The sequence below is a fragment of the Phaseolus vulgaris genome, chromosome 6, assembly GCF_051622355.1.
Source record: "Phaseolus vulgaris cultivar YP4 chromosome 6, ASM5162235v1, whole genome shotgun sequence".
Lineage (NCBI taxonomy): Eukaryota > Viridiplantae > Streptophyta > Magnoliopsida > Fabales > Fabaceae > Phaseolus > Phaseolus vulgaris.
In genome coordinates, this window is record NC_143503.1 from 5,185,118 (window position 1) to 5,203,140 (window position 18,023).

The window sequence follows — 18,023 nt, forward strand, 5'->3', positions numbered from 1 at the left end:
CTTCTATAGTGAAATTTTTAGTCTTCAAATATTAAGTGTAACTGCTTTTACCCTTTTTCATGATATTAATTTATTGGTTTTGTTTATAATTAATGATATATTTACTTTTTTAACTATGTTTCTTAATTAATGAGAAAAAAGTGTAACAGAATATAACTACATAAAAAGAAAAAGTATATGAAAATCATATGTAATTGATTATAACAACTAATTATATACATATATATTAAATAATAATTTTATATTAATATATTAATAAAAATATATTTGGTTTATTTATTAAATAATTTATTTAACCAAAATAAATAAATTATATTGAGACATCATTTCTACTTTTTAGCGAATAATGTTCCAAAGATATTTTATAGATAAAAAAATATATAAAATATGTGTTAGAAAAAAATAGTATAATTCAAAGGATTATTTATTAACATTAATATATGATGTTAACAAAGATTAAAGTAAAAGTAAAAAAGTAAAAAGATATAGAAAAACAAATTGAACGATCAATCTTATTATTAATTAATAATTGTTATAGATGTCATAAAGAAAAGTTAATTTAATAGAAAACAATTAAATAATAGTATGTAGTGTGTTATATATTTAAGTAATCTCATTAGTTTTGTTTGGTTGGTTGGATGGGAAGTGACGCTTAGCATGAAAGAAAAAGTAAGTTTGACGAGGCAAAGCGCGTTTAGAAAAGAAGATAGAGAGAGCGATATGTGTGTGTGGTTTGATTTTTTTTGTAGGCTTTTCTAGAAGTTGCAGTTGAGTTTCTGGTTCAACTCAGGTCCCACCTATGACTTTCTATGCAATCCATTTACTTTCTAATTTTTCATTTTATTTCTAAATCTTAAATTAGGAATCATATTTACCTTTGGTTAAACACTGATTTTTTGGATTTTATATTTTTAATAAGTTAGGATGCATAAAGTAGAAGATACAGAATCAAACCATGTTTTGTGTAAATTTTATTTGAATATTTTTTTAAATTTTTATGAGAAAAGACGAATTATTTTTATTAAATATTATATTACTCATGCGATCATACGGATATGTAAAATCGTTGAACAAAAGTTGTTTATTTATCAAACGACACATTTTAAATAATGAACACTAGGTTTAAGATGATGTATTCAGTTATACAGATACATAATATAAACTACAGAATTATATTAAATAAGTTGTACAAACAAAATGGAACTAAATATATTTACTTTTAATAAAATGATTAGCATGGTAGTGGAAATAACAAAAACAAAACAAAAAGACCTAAAAATCAGGGCTTAAAACTTGAAATAGAGTACATGATGTAAAAAAATTAAAGCAAACCGACGGACCCACATCCAAATTTCATTAATCCATTTTAGCCATCGGTTCGGGCCGACTCGGCTCGATATCAGTCTAGGCCAATTTGGCTCGACATCAGTCGGGGTCAATTCGGCTTGATATCTGTCCGGATCGACTTAGTTTGACATCAGTTAGACTGATTGGGCTCAACAACGGCTTGGACCAACTCAGCTCGACATCGACCTAGGCTGATTGGACTCGACAACGACCTAAGCCGACTCAGCTCGACAATTGCTTGGGCCGACTCCACTCGACTTGGCCCAGACCGACTCAACTCGACTTGGGCCCAATCTGACTCGTCTCACCATGAGTTCGAACCGACTTAGCTCATCATGGGCCTAGATTGACTCGACTCAACCTGGGACTGGGCCAAGTCAAAATCCAACCCAAAATCCGGATAATAAAAAAATGTCTCTAATTTATATCTAATCCACATCGAATTAAATGTATTAAACTTAAAATCCAAAATATATGGATTTGGATTTGAGATAAATCCATTTAAATGGATTAAAAGTAGTATGAATTTGAATAATTAAGAATTGGATATGCCAATTTGAATTTTTTGTCCACCCTTAACAAGCAAGCATGCGTGAAACATATCAAATGTTGCATCCAACCTACCAAAACCAAAATATAGTGAGAAAAAAAATCGCACACCTTCTACAACATTTTGTATGCATCTCCACTCATTTAAAATATCAACGTATAAGCTTCATAACAAAACTGAAACACAAAGTCTCTCTGTTGAACATGCTCTCATATGAAATAAATTTCTCAAGCATGCTGCCAATTTTTATTCAGGCTCAAGAAAAAAAGATGGTGTACCAAAACTTGGTTATTTAAACCAGCAAAACTACAAGAAATACTGGTAGCATTAAATTCAAAGTCGTCATCAGTTTTATTTTAAGATTTGAATAGCCAATAATTATTATCTTTAATTCTAGTTTTGAATGTCATTTATACTATGATTTTAAATGTAATTTATAGTATAGGTTTTATGAGAGAGAAGGTAGAATATGAGAAGTCCATTGTAATACTATTTAGAGAGATTGTATTCTTATTTGAAAAATCATTTGAAAAGTAGCAGTGAAATAAAAATTATATTCTCTGTTCACAAATTGGTATTAGAGTTATGACCAGCATGACCAATAATATGTCCTTGTCTCGACTAACAAAGATGGTCAATTATGACAATTGGAGCATCCAAATGAAAGTCCTTCTTGGATCTCAAGATTCTTGGGAGGTGGTTCAAGAAGGTTTTGAAGAACAAGAAAATATCATTGGTTATTCGACGGCCCAAAACACAAAGTGTTGAAAGAGACATGATTGAAAGATAAGACAACTTTGTACATGTTGTATAGAGGTGTTGATGAGACAATTTTTTAGAAGATTGATGGTGCATCCAATTCAAAGGAAGCATGGGACATCTTGGAAAAGATGTTCAAGGGTGCAATCCGAGTTAAACAAATGCGTCTTCAAACTTTACGAAGGGAGTTGGAGGCCATGAAGATGAAGGATTCAAAAGATGTATCTAGTTACATCACTTGTGTGCAAAAGGTAGTCAATCAACTTAAACGCAATGGAGAAACTCTCACGAATGCAAGGGTCGTGGAGAAAATTCTTCGGTCATTGACAAATGACTTTGAAAATGTTGTATGTGCAATTGAGGAGTCAAGAAACTTGGAAGAGATGACGATTGATGATCTCTTGGGTTCTCTTGAAGCACATGAACAACGAAAGAAGAAGAAGAAGAAACAAGAAGTCTTGGATGAAGCCTTACAAACAAAGATGACCATCAAGGAAGAAAAGGTGATGTACGCGCAACATAACCGAGGAAGAGGACGTGGAGGTTGTGGTCATGGAAACAACAATGAAGAGAGGGGACAAATGAACCAACAAAACTGACATGGACAAGGTCGTGGTCGTTCACATCATTCAAATGTTGAATGTTACAATTGCGGAAAATATGGACACTATGCAAAAGAGTGCTATGTCAAGAAGAAAGTGGAAGAAAATAAAAATATAGCGGAGGAAAATGAGACAAAAGAGGAAGGAATTCTCATGATGGCCCCATGAAGGCATCATTATGGATAGTGACATGGTATGGTATCTAGACACTGGTGCTAGTAATCATATGTGTGGGCACAAACATCTCTTTCTTGATATACAAGAGATAGAAGATGAACATGTGTCTTTTGGAGACTCAACAAAGGTTGCCATCAAAGGCTGGGGGAAAAGTATGTTTTTCTCAAAAGGGTGGAAAACAAGGTACAATGAAGGATTTTTATTATGTATCTGATTTGAAGAATAATATTATTAGTATGAGACAATTATTGGAGAAAGGTTATTCGGTTTTCATGAAAGACCGGATTTTGCACTTGAAGGACAAAAATGGACGAGTGCTTGCAAACGTGGAGAGGACGAATGTTCAAACTCAACTTAAAGAATACCTTGTCTGAGAAGTCCCTTTGTGATGACAAAATTGAGCTTGAAGGTTTAAGGGAAAAATCAAATAGCTTGGAAGAATTGTGCAATTTACTAAATAATGAAAAGCACAATCTTCTAAACGAAAGGAGTGTCTTGGTATCTCAATTGGAGAATGTTGAAGCAAAATTTGATAAACTGGAAAGAAGGTTTACAAAATTAGAAGAAAAATATGTTGATATGGAGATAGAAAAAAAAAGTAGAGTCAATCAAGTTGAAGAACTCCATTTGTTACTTTTGGCACAAAAAGAAAAGGTAAATGAATTACAATCCAAATTAGAAGCCCATTATAATTTTACAAATGCACTTGAAGCTATCAAGAAGCTAAGGGCAAAACCAAAGGTCAATGATAAGTATCTTCCATATTTTTTTTTATTGTTGATGAAATTGTAAGAAATAATACATCAGACAATCTGATTAGGGGGTACAATAAAGTTCTTTGTGACCATAAGAAAAGGATATATGGTCTAATCATTATGTTCCAAACTCATTGAAGCCAGAGTCTTTCTTAAATCCTTTTAATTCAAAGGGTGAAAGTGTAGAAGATTTTGTTTGGAAAATTAAGAGTAATTCAATTCAAAATTCTACATGGGGTTGCTACCGTGAAAAAGACTAAAGTTGCTTCTAATCCAGAACAGTATGGTGGCTATTGGGAAATTGGAAATGTGGGTGATGACAATCAATCATCTGAATGAAGAACATGAAAGGTTTGAGTTTAAGGGAGGAATTTATTAACATTAAACTTAAAATCGTCATCAGTTTTATTTTGAAATTTGAATAGTCAATAATTATTATCTTTAATTCTAATTTTAAATGTCATTTATACTATGATTTTAAATGTAATTTATAATATAGATTTTATGAGAGAGGAAGTAAAATTTGATAAGTCTATTGTTAGAGAGATTGTATTCTCAGTTGAAAAATAACAATGAAATAAAAGTTATATTCTCTATTTTCAAATACCCTTTGGAATAGAAAATGAGAAGACCAAAAGAGCATGCAACTTGATAACAACAACACAGCATAACCAAGCGCCGAATGTTCTGATGAGAAAACAGAAACCAAAAAAGAAATGCTGAAGGAATGAATTGTAACAGATAACAAAAGGTGAAGAGCTAAGGGCCTTTCTTTTCTTTCACGTTTTTTCCTCAGCTAGATCTCCTCGTATGTGGGAAAAGAGTGAAAATTCAGAGAGTCAGAAAGGGGTGCTGCAGTTTTTTTGCATATGGTGTGTGTGCAGTCCGTGAAAGGATACAGTGAATAAAACAAAAAGTGAAAAGTGTGGAGATGTGTTACGTAAGAGTGAGGGGGAGTGAAAAAGATTATGGTTTGTGAGGGCGTGCAAAGAGTGAGCGGAGGTATTTTTATTTTGTCTTGATAATGATAAAAAAACTTGGACCTCATTCGTGAATGGGCTTGGCCCAAACATATATTTTTAGAAGATGTATTTATTGAAACAAAAGAATAAATTTTCTTGGTGTTCTACAAGTTTCTAACATAATTCCTACTTTATCATTCCATCAATACTAAAAATAATAATAAAAATCAAGTGAAAAAAATTAGATTTAAATTTAAATTAAGAAAAATGAATTCAAAATTAAATTAAAATGAACACCAAAAACAAGTTTTAGATAATTAGATTTAAATTTAAAGAAAAATGTATTCAAGTTAAATTAAATTGAGCACCAAAAATGACTTATGAAACATCCAAAGATCATTAGAAATCAATTTCAAAACACAAAGGTTGAGTTTAGAAACTCTTTGATGTGTTTGACCATTTGATGCAACTCTTTTGTGTAGTCAAGAATAAAAAAGTCATTAAGCTAGAGACTTGATCAGGGCTTTAGGCCTAATTGGGCTTGTTTGGGCATTCAGTAAGGTATTTGGGCCTAGGTTCAACTTAGAAGAAGATCAATTTAGAAGATTTTGGAAGTATCAAGAATAAGACCTCTATTTGTCAAAATTGTACACAGTAGTTAAGGAATTTATTTTAGGCCTTGTATTTTGGGTCAAGTAGAGTAGAATATTATTTGGGTCATGAATAGTTTAGGTTAAATAACCTAACCTTAGGAGGGGAGGGTTAATGATGTGAGTTGATTTTAGGTTGATTCATTAGGTGACACTTTTTAGAATTAGGATCAGTAATTCTTAACCAATTAAGGTGAGAAGTCTAAGGAAAATCCCCGCTGGACATTAACTTAACAAGTGTTAAGTAGATGTGAAGGTTCATTTCCATAAGACCAAAGGAAAAACACAATTAAAGGTGATTATGAGTGAAGAACAAAGGTGTTGTAAAACAGAATTGAAAACGCAACAATTCAAGACAAATGAACCGAATAGAAACACAAGACAACAAAATTAAATCGAATAGAATGATCAAAGAAAGCATATGAACCGATTAGAATGAAGAACACAAGAACACAACATATTTAGGAATTGAAATGGAATGGAAATGGATTTGGAATATGAATGATAGGAAAACTTATGTGGTTGAAGCTAGGGAAGAAGGTTCACGCCACTTGGAAGGTGAATAGGCTCCAAGATAAGTGAGGTTGCCGCCACTTGAGAGCTCCCAAACACTCACATGATAAGACTAAGCTAGGAGAAACAAGTCTCACTAATTCTCACACAATTTGTGTATAGTAACTTTACTTCATTTTCAATGTATTTTACATGAGCCAAGCACCTATATTTATAGTGTTTAGAGGGTCAGATTTAAGGTGGGAAAATTCAAAATGAAAAGCCTTTGAAATTGGCACCTAAGTGAGTCACATGGAAGTTGTGACTTCACATGGAAGGTGTGACTTGTTGCTACTTCTTCTCATAAGCCCTACACTTCTATCCAAACCTCCCTTTTATGTTCTTATTTAAATCTACTCTAAAGAAATTACAAAAAGAGACATCAATTGATGCTCATCTCCTTATGCTTGTGCCCTTTTCTTTAGTAATCCTCTGAGGCATGGTGGATGATGAAATCATAAGTTGGCCTTGGGCCTCATATTGGGCTTGGGCTTGGGCCTAATTTTAAGAAGACTAATAGGAAGAACTTAAAATGCTTTGGACCTTGTCCATTCCTCCTATTGATGAGATCTTCTTTTGCTTGTTGAGATGACCCTTCAAAGTTGACATCTATGGACATCTTCTTATGGATTTGGGTTGTATTAGTTAGTGTCAAGCTAAGGCAAATAACCGACTTGGGTGCCAAGTTAGTGCTTGCTTAGGGCTAGGTTGTGCCACTTGACACCCTCTCAACGAAGAGGATTTGAAGCTTGGGCTGCAAACTACCTTTGCCACATCTCAACTTGTGAGTGGAAAGGATTTTGAGAAACTTGCTCCACAAGCTAGGGTTAGGGTTAAGGTTTGAGGTTTCTCTTGGAAGCTTCTTAGTCTATAAATAAGAGCCTCTTGTACATGTAATTTAAAAACCTTGATTTGAGTAATGAAATTCTATCCAAATTATTGCAGAATTTCTATTTGTTTAGGTTATCTCTAGAGTAGTCTTCTTCAAGACATATTAGATTCCTACTAAGTGTTGGCCTAACCTCACTCTAGAAATTATAACTCAAATTTCCATCTCTCGTTATCATATAAACTGTGTTTCCTCCATGATTTCCACTGCCCTCAACACCATTCAAAGAAATTCAAACTCAAAAATATTACTAAAAAAAGGTCTAACTAGGTCAAGTTAGTCTTAGGTAAGTTAGGTTAGGTTAGACCTAGAGGTTAGGCTGGGATTAAGTTCAGTTGAGTCCAAGTTAGTATAAGTTACGAAAGTTGAACCCATGTTAGTGTGGGCCAAGTCGGGTTCAAGTTAGATTGGGTCGGTCCGAACCTAGGTTAACTTAAGTCCGACTGGGACGACCCTATTATAAACTAGATTTGGCAAGGCTGATATGACGTTAGGTTGGTTTTGTCTAGTTCGAGCCCAAGCTGCAAATTTGGTAGCTATTGTTTAACTGTCAAGTTAAAAAGATTCCAACTTAGTCTCTTTTAATAATCTTCTTTTCCTTGCACAAAATCAGATTCAAACTATGCCTTATGATATTGTTTTACAATTATCAGATGTTTTGTTTCTTGTTTCAGATTATTAAGGAGATATCTTCATTCCCAATCAGTCTCAAATTTTATTCTTGCTTCTATTCCAAATATATTGTTTCCAACTTTTCTTCAAATTTGCACATTGATTGTAATTGATTCGAACACTGTTGTGAGAGATATTACAAAATATTTTCTTGAATAATATCTTCAAAGTATATTTGCTCTATTTTTAAAGGGTTTTGCATAGGATTTTTAATTGTAGGATTTTAAAAGAATATCCACTATAAGAAAATAACAATTTAGTCATTGAATTCAACGACAAAAGATGAGTGGTCGCAATTCGACTGAAATAGCCACTGAATACCATTAGTAAAAAAAAAACTAGAAATTATATAAAATTACTACCAACAAATATTGTTGAAATACTTATTATCCAAGATTAGTTGTTGAAATTCTTATTATCCAAGGTTATTTTGGTGAGTTTTTAAAATAAATTTTGAAATTTTAGAAAACTTATTTGTAATGTATGGTTACACTTTCAAAATTTTAGAGAATTTAGTTATAAGATATATTAAAACTATATAGTTTTTAATTATTTATTTATAAATAGATTTAATTATATTTATTTAATGAAGTTTGAAAATTCTGGAGCGCTTTATTGAGGTTCTACAATAAATATTTGGAATTAAGGTTAAAAAAACCTCCGTTATTTGGCTGAGGTTTTAGAATATACCTTTGGAATTTAATGAAGTTTAAAAAATCTCTGTTATTTTGCTGAGGTTTTAAAATAAACATATGAAATTCAGCAATGGTTAAAAACCTATGTTATTTTGTTGAGGTTTTAGAATAAACATTTGAAATTTAATGAAGGTTAAACAAACCTCCGTTATTTTGTTGAGGTTTTAGAATAAACCTTTGGAATTTAACGAAGGTTAAAAAAACCTCAGTTATTTTTATGCGGTTTTAAAATAAACCTTCGGAATTTAACGAAGATTAAAAAAATCTTCGTTATTTTATTGAGGTTTTAGAATAAAATTTGGAACTTAACGAAGGTTAAAAAAACCTTAGTTAATTAAATAAATTCCTAGGGAATCTCTGCTATATAACCTTCATTAAAACTCTTTTTCTTGTAGTGATATTTGTATAGTTTTTCAATTTTTGCAGTGATCACATTATATATATATATATATAATACAAATAGAAGGCACTTCTAGGGTAAGTTTTAAAAGAAATTCAAAAAGAAAAAAAATTCAAATTTTAACTAAAAATAGCAAGATCAAACTCATTCTAGGAGTGACAAGTGGAACTCTATATGACTTACACGTGTGCAAAACCCCATTTCTTTAAATACTCCCTTTCTTTATATACACTTTCAGCGTTTCTCTCTCCTATTACTCAACTTCCCCGGTCTCTCTTTCTTTTCCCTTGCGTTTAGTTTCTTCTTCTCTGGGTTTCCTTTATGGTTCTTCATTTCTGGCTTCTTCATTTCATTTATGCCTTCTCCTTCTCCAGGTGACTATTTATTCCGTTATGTGGATTCTATTCATCTCATTTACGATTTCTTTGTTCCACAACATAAAAATGAAAACTTTTTTGGTTTTTCTTATCAAAGTTTCGTTCTTTTCATGTTTCTACCGTTTATTTGCTTCTTTGTTGTTCACATGGTTGATTCTGTGTTTTTTTGTTACTTTTGACAGCATAAAAATGATATTCATCTACATTTCAGTTTAGGCAACAACCGGTAGTAGAAGTGGAATGGATTTTCAAGCACCAAGGTGAGATCTTTTCCTTCTTCTGTTCGTATGTCCTCATGGTTTTTTTCCATTTTTCACTATTTTTGCTGTTTTAATCTTATCTGGAGTTTTAGCATCTACATTTCAGTTTCTTCAGCAACCGGCAGTGGAAGTGGAATGGATTTTCAAGCACCAAGGTGAAATCTTTTCCTTCTTCTGTTTGTTTGTCCTCATGGTTTTTTTTTTCCATTTTTCACTTTTTTGCTGATTTAATCTTTACTGGAGTTTTTCCATCTACATTTCAGTTTCTGCAGCAACCGGTAGTGGATGTGGAATGGATTTTTGTTCATATCAACCATGTTCAAGCACCAAGGTGGATTTTGTTAATCTCATTTACGATTTCTTTGTTCCACAGCATAAAAATGAAATCTTTTTTGGTTTTTCTTATCAAAGTTTCGTTTTTTTCATGTTTCTACCGTTTATTTGTTTCTTTGTTGTTCACATGGTTGATTCTGTGTTTTTTTGTTACTTTTGACAGCATCAAAATGATATTCATCTACATTTCAGTTTCTGCAGCAACCGGTAGTGGAAGTGGAATGGATTTTCAAGCACCAAGGTGAAATCTTTTCCTTCTTCTGTTTGTTTGTCCTCATGGTTTTTTTCCATTTTTCACTTTTTTGCTGATTTAATCTTTTATGGAGTTTTTCCATCTACATTTCAGTTTCTGCAGCAACCGGTAGTGGATGTGGAATGGATTTTCGTTCATATCAACCATGTTCAAGCACCAAGGTGGATTTTGTTCATCTCATTTACGATTTCTTTGTTCCACAGCATAAAAATGAAATCTTTTTTGGTTTTTCTTATCAAAGTTTCGTTTTTTTCATGTTTCTACCGTTTATTTGTTTTTTTGTTGTTCACATGGTTGATTCTGTGTTTTTTTGTTACTTTTGACAGCATCAAAATGATATTCATCTACATTTCAGTTTCTGCAGCAATCGGTAGTGGAAGTGGAATGGATTTTCAAGCACCAAGGTGAGATCTTTTCCTTCTTCTGTTCGTCTGTCCTCATGGTTTTTTTCCATTTTTCACTTTTTTGTTGATTTAATCTTTTATGGAGTTTTTCCATCTACATTTCAGTTTCTGCAGCAACTGGTAGTGGAAGTGGAATGGGATTTTCGTTTGTATCCATCTTTTGTTTCGGCATCAAGGTGAAATCTTTTCCTTCCTGTGTTCTCATTGTTTATTTTTTTTGCTGATAAAATCTTTAATGGTGTTTTTTGGTTTGCTACTTAGGGTTTGGACTTCCTCTCAAAGATGTGCAGAAACCGGTAGTGGAATGGCTACTTATTATGTCCCTTATTTGATAACTCTTTTAAGTTTAGTTAGTTTATTTCATAAATCTCATACATGTGTTTATTTTCTTTTAGGATCTTTCTCTTTTAAGTAAATTGCAGAATTCTGATAAGGCCACCAAAGCTTCTGTTAAATTTGGTTGTGGATGGAGGGAATTTTGTCAGATACATGCACTATGTGAAGACCACAAATTGATCTTTGAAAGTGGAGTAACCCCAATTCATATGATGGTGTTGTTAGTGCTTCAAAATTCAATATTGTATTCAGAATTTATTTTTCCATGGACAATGTTCTAATTATATAGATTCAAATACTATTATAGATAGATGTAATTTGCAAATGGTTGTAATGTCCAGTATAGAAAATTAATTGTTTACTTTATTTTAGTTATCAAATTTGTTTTAAATACATGGTCAAATTGTGTAATCTAATATTAAATATTGTTATGGAATGTTATTTTGTATAGTTCACTTTTAAAAGAGACATTTATTTAATGTATTTAATTTTTTTATTCGCATTAATGTATTCTTCAGACAAACTTTAACGTTAAGATTATTCGCATTATATTATTCTTCAAAATTCAAATTCAAATTCAAAATTCAAATTCAAATTCTTCAAAATTGAGAAGTCCAAGATCATTAATTACCTTTTTGATTCATATCTTTTTTTTTTGACTTATTTTGCTGCTGCCGCACACTTATTTCGAATTCCAAGATTATTATTATTATTATTAATCTTCAAATATTTAATTTTTGATATTTTCAAATTGTTTAATTCCAAGATCATTAATTACTTTTCTGATTCATATATTCTTTTTCTGACTTTTCTGCTTCTGCCCACTTATTTCCAATTCTCAAATTATTATTATTAATAATCTTCAAATATTTAATTATTCATATTTTCAAATTTTACAATTCCAAAGATTATTAATTACTTTTCTGATTCATATCTTATTTTTCTGACTTCTCTGCTTCTGCACACTTATTTCCAATTCCCAGATTATTATTATTAATAATCTTCAAATATTTAATTATTCATATTTTCAAATTTTACAATTCCAAAGATCATTAATTACCTCTCTGATTCATATCTTCTTTTTCTGACTTCTCTGCTTCTGCACACTTATTTCGAATTCCCAGATTATTATTATTATTAATAATTTTCAAATATTTAATTTTTCATATTTTCAAATTTTACAATTCCAAGATCATTAATTCCAAGATCATTAATTACTTTTTTATTCGTATCTTCTTTTTCTGACTTCTTCTGCACACTTATAATTCCAAGATTATTATTATTACTAATAAACTTCAAATATTTAATTTTTCAGATTTTCAAATTTAAAATTTTAAAAATTTAAAAATTTCAACAACATTATTAACATTAATTATCTTTTTTTATTCATATCTTCTTTTTCTGACTGCTACACAATATTTTCAATTCCAAGATTATTATTATTATCAGATTTTCAAATTTAAAAATTTCAACAACATTATTAACATTAATTACCTTTTTTTTATTCATATCTTCTTTTTCTGACTGCTACACGATATTTCCAATTCCAAGATTATTATTATTATTATTACAAATGTTTAAATATTTAATTTTTCAGAATTTCAATTTTTAAAATTTTAACAAATACCATTAGAATTTAAAATTTATAAATATCAAATACCATTAAATAAATGAAGTTTTCAGTCATTTAGATTTTTCAACTCATGATTGTGGTTTTCCTGTACTCCTTTGATTGTTTTTTCAGCTCCATGTGAAGTTCATTAATTCTAATTTTTATTTCCTCAAAACAGTAAATCCTAAACCCTAAAATAGTACATTGTATGGAAGTGATTCTTTTTGTTGGATAAAGAACCTGTTTTGATGTTCATCCTCTACACCATAAGACCTTTATTTTTGTTTGGGTTTGTTTTCTTAATAGTCAAGGTAGGATCACATGTTTGTGGTTAACAATGAGGTTGAAAGGGAATAAAGGTTTCATCTTTTGTCTTTTTTCAGAGAAAGTGTTAAGAAAGTTTGTATTATAGATAGATTCAAGTCAAACATTTATTTGTTTCTTCATTTTCATGTTTCAACAGGATGTGTTGATAAAGTTATCATTTTTACACACATATCCCATTTGGTTCAAAACTTTTCTAAAATTTTAAGATCTGACATTCCCATTTTCTACTTTCAGTAAACTTAGACATGATTTTAAACCTTTACCTGCGTGCGTTGCATTGGTTTTTTTGTTTCTATTACCTTCTTGGCTTAAGTCATTAATGTTGTTCTGTGCTCTTTATATCCAACCTTTTCTGTTCTTTGATTTCCTTTCCTTTTTCATGAATCTGTCAACCCCACAGCTACTTTTAGAGGTTTGTATCTTCATTTTCCTATTTTGCAAAGTAAGTATTAAAAAGTTTTCATTTTTTCAAATATCATTTTGTAGAGATATGATTTTATACTTCTGCCCACTTTCTTTCATTTGGTTCTTTTGTTTTTATTACCTGATTATGTTAAGTCATTATCTCACTTTTTGTCCTCTTTGATTTGTTTACAGTTTTAGTAATCTGTGAACGACACCGCTACTTTTATAGGTTTGTTTCTTGATTTTCATGTTTTCAAACTGATTCCCTAGTATATCAAGCACCGAGGAAAGATTTTTTCCTTCTTTCGTCCGCATGCAAAAGCAAGAGTCTATGGTTATATTTTTTTTATCAGCAAATAATGAATTAAATTAATGGGATACTTCAGGGGTATCCCAACCGTTATACAAAAAACCTTGCTTTTCCCTCTTACTCACTAGATACACAAGTATGTAGAGACACTTAAACTTGCTTCCCTATTACTAGATAAAAGTATTTGTAAGCTGGGAAGATTTTCACAGAAGAACAGAAACCCAACATCCCTGTGTTGCATCAGACCAGGAACCACCCTGCTGATCCTGAAGACTTACCTCACGCCTTTCCTCAGCCCTTTTGGTATATATGAAATTGGTAAGATTTCTCTGTTAGGGTTTCCACTTTCTGTCTATCTGTGTATTATTTCAGAAATTTCAAAGTAAGGGGTTTTTTTGTGCTAAACAAGAATCCTCTGTTTCAAATGTCCTTTGAAAACCTACCTAAAATTCCATTTATTTGCATAGTAGGGTTTTCCAATCATGCTAGGAATTTCAGAAATTGTGTACTTTCAACCTTACTTTTCAAAATTCAAACCACAATTTCATTAATCGCAATGCTGGAAGTCGAAATGTTTGCACTTTTTACAGTTTCGATTTTTTTATAGGCTTAATCTCTTATGTATGAAACCTGACATGCTTAACTTCGTTTTTGTCATTCATTGAACATTTTTAAACCTAATTTTGTTGTGATTACCTGTATATTTATTTAATGTTATTTATGATTATTTTTGTCTTATGACATATTTGAACTAAATCCATTTTTATTCTTAGCTAAAAAACTATATCCCATTTGAAAATTGGAATGTTTGTTTTTGTCTCACAATACTTTTATACTTTATTATGTTTTCTTATTATTTCCACCTATTTCACTTTGAAATTGTAAATTTGTTTTTTTGATATTTTTGAAAATAATTCCGTACCACCTCCTCAGTATATATATACGTATATGGGTATGTTTTGTGTTTCACATTGACCATTGCATTCTACATTTTCCTTTTACTCAAAGGTCACCCTTACAATGTCTGTGTTAAGACAAAATACAAATTGTGTGAAAGATGTTAATCCACAAAGTGAAAATTGGATCTTGATAGCAAGGGTTATACGTTTGTGGTTTGTTTCTGATTTCAAGAAAACAAAGTTTCCATTCTCCATGGAAATGGTCATACAAGACAATGATGTAAAATACTTTATCATTTTCTTTCATATTTTTTTGTATTACAGTTTAATGTAATTTTTATTAATCATGCTTAATGTTTGTTGCTATCTTTTAGGGTGATAGAATTCATGTTTCCGTTAGAAGAACTCTAATTTATAAATTTCAAAATGATATTTTTGAGGATAAAGTTTATTCCTTCAATTTCTTTAGTGTGTCTACTAATTCAGGATCTTATCGCACTACTTGTCACCAATACAAAATCAATTTTCAGTTTGGAACCAAAGTAACCTCTGTTGGTAATGATCTGGTCTCATGTCCAAAACCTCATTACACAATAACTTCTGTGTTAAAGGTGCCTGGTTTTGATACGGACTACTTAGTCGGTTAGTAATATTCTTTTACTTGAACAGATTTCTTTGGACATGTTTTTAAATGAATATGTTTTTACAGATGTTATTGGAATATTAACTGGTGTGGGAACTGAAAGAGAGCTGAATAGATCAGGGTCAACAACTAAGTTAAATGCGATTTCTATTGAAGCTGATGGGTAAGCTAATATTTTGTACCATAACGAATCCAAAATATTTGTTCTTACAATTGTAATTTTAACTTACAACAGCTACCACATTGAGTGTACTTTATTTGGTAACTATGTTGATGAGCTCAATGCATTTCTGTCATCTGGAGAGCTGGAAAATATTGTCATCAGTGTGCATTTTGCTAAAGTAAAAATTTTCCAGGGTATGTGAAGTGATGAATTTCTAATTTATTTAAATTTTTTTATTTGATTATTTTATTTACATTATATTTGTTATAAAATAATGCATTATATTTTAATGTAGACAAGGTTTTTATATAAAATTGCTTGGACTGTACGAAAATAATATATAATGATAAGTCCAAAGATGCAACCGAACTCAAGAAAATGTTAGTTTAATATATTATTTTTCGATAATTAAAATGTATGAACCTTTCTAACTACAACTTTTACATGTGTAGGATGATTGAAAGTACAGATTCTTCTACATAGGGACTCAGTCAATTGTGTGACTCTGGAAAACAGAATGTTGAGGATGAATTCATCAGCTTCATTCATAGAAATACTATTCAAGGCCTGAAAGATTGCAAAGAGGTATTACTAATGTTTTTTAACAGTTTATTGAAATGGATTATTAATATTTTAAGATCATTTTTTTTTCTTTTTACAGGAAAGCACTTTTGTTATCTTAGCTACAATAAAGCATATTGTGGCTGATGACGATTGGTGGTACACAACTTGCTTATGCGGTAAAGCTGTTTACCCTGATTCCAAAATGTTTTTTTGTGAGAAATGTAACAAACATGTTATTAAAGTCCAACAGAGGTAGTGTTTGTACTTGCCTGAATTTATTTTTAATTACATATTACATATTTCTTAATACTTATTACTTATTATATTATTATATTAATTATTTTTTACTAATTTTAATTAATAATTTGTTAATAATTAACTATTAATTATATTCGTTAAATTATAGATAGAATTTGTAAACCTTTATGTATTTTATATTTCAGGTATAAGCTGAAGCTGCGAGTGATTGATGAAACGGATTCCACGACTTTCGTTCTATTTGACAGGGATGCCACCATTGATCAATAAATCTTGCGCCGAATTATTTGAAAGTCATGATAAGGTAAATTATCGAACCATGCATTTGTTTATTTATGCATATAAGAAAAGGTTATTATATTAATTGATATTTTTTTGTTAATATTTAGAACGGTGATTCTGGTGTACTACCAAAAGACTTTGATCTTTTGATTGACAAAGCTGTGTTGTTTAAAGTTGGTTGTGTTAAAGATCAATCTCTTAGGTTTGATCAATCATTTCGTGTCAAAAAAGTTTGTATTGATGATAGTACTATACAAAGGTTTTGTGAAGGTCGTGTTGAAAATGTGGTATGTTTCCTAATTTGAGTGTATTCTTACTTACATATTACCCTTGAATTAGTTATTTATACTGTTTTTACTTAATTTAATTTAGTTATCATTTTGTGAAGGAACTTCATTCTCAGAAGAAAAGACTGTGTACTATTAAAGATGTCCAACAGGATGAGTCTTCTGTACCACTTTCTCAGGTAATTATCATTTAAAGTATTAACTTAAAAAAGTGAATAATTTACTCTTACTAATATGTTTTGCTATCATCGCAGGATTTATTTAATAAATTCTCCACTGAAGCTGCTGAATTGCAATCTAAAACTATTGATTTAGGCAGTGATAGTGTGTTAGTGATGAGAATCAAATAAATGAGGCTTTTATTAATGGAGGAAGAGGACATCCACCCTCACATTTGAAGTTCTTCCTTCTAGTCTTCTCAAAATTAAAAGAAGACATAAAATAAAGATGAGGCCCAAGCCCAAAGCCCAAGCCCAAGCCCAAGAAGGCCAAAGCCCAAAGAGCCCAAGTCCATCCCATGAGGGGCAAGGCCAAGCTTTGAAATACTCTTGTATAGTTTTAGGAGGTGTGGTTATTAAATAAAGGTGTGTGAAAATGTAAAATAAAGTCACATTGTCCATGTGACTTAGGAGAGTGGTGTAGGTGTAGTTTTTGGGAGGTGTCATAGTAGAAAAAGGTCACACCTCCCATGTGACTTGTTTTTGGTGGGAATTTCAAATGAGTTTATTTGAAATTTCCCACCTATTTTTCAGCACCTTAGGCTATAAATAGAGGTGCTTCCTTTGTAAAATTCAGATTGGAATTAATCTAAGAAAACTCTACTCAAATTTTGAGTGAACTTTGGAGAGCTTTGAGCCTTCTTCTCTAGTCTTATCTTGATGGATCAATGGAGTCCTCAAGTGGCGGCATCACTCTCATCTAGGAGCATTCCACACTTCTAGTGGCGAGATCATCCATCCTCCTTCCATCTTCATGAGCATTTCTTCTCTCCTTCCTTTCTCCTCTTTCATTTGTTTTTGTTAGCTTGTGTTCTTGAGTTTGGTTTGGTGTTCTTGCTGTTTTTATGAGTATTTTGGTTCGGCAGTTTTATAATTCTGTCCATTCATCTTGTTCCTTTGCTTTTCTTACTCTTTTGTTCGGTTCAATTTGACTAAAATTGGTTCATCCAAATGAGTTTGGGATTTGGTACTAGTTTTTGGTGAGTTCTTGTCTTAGAACAATGATCCAACTCTAAGAAAAGTGCCTCTATAATGTCCAACTCAAGGTGATTCCTAAGAAGGTCAAGAACCTTTCTCTATAT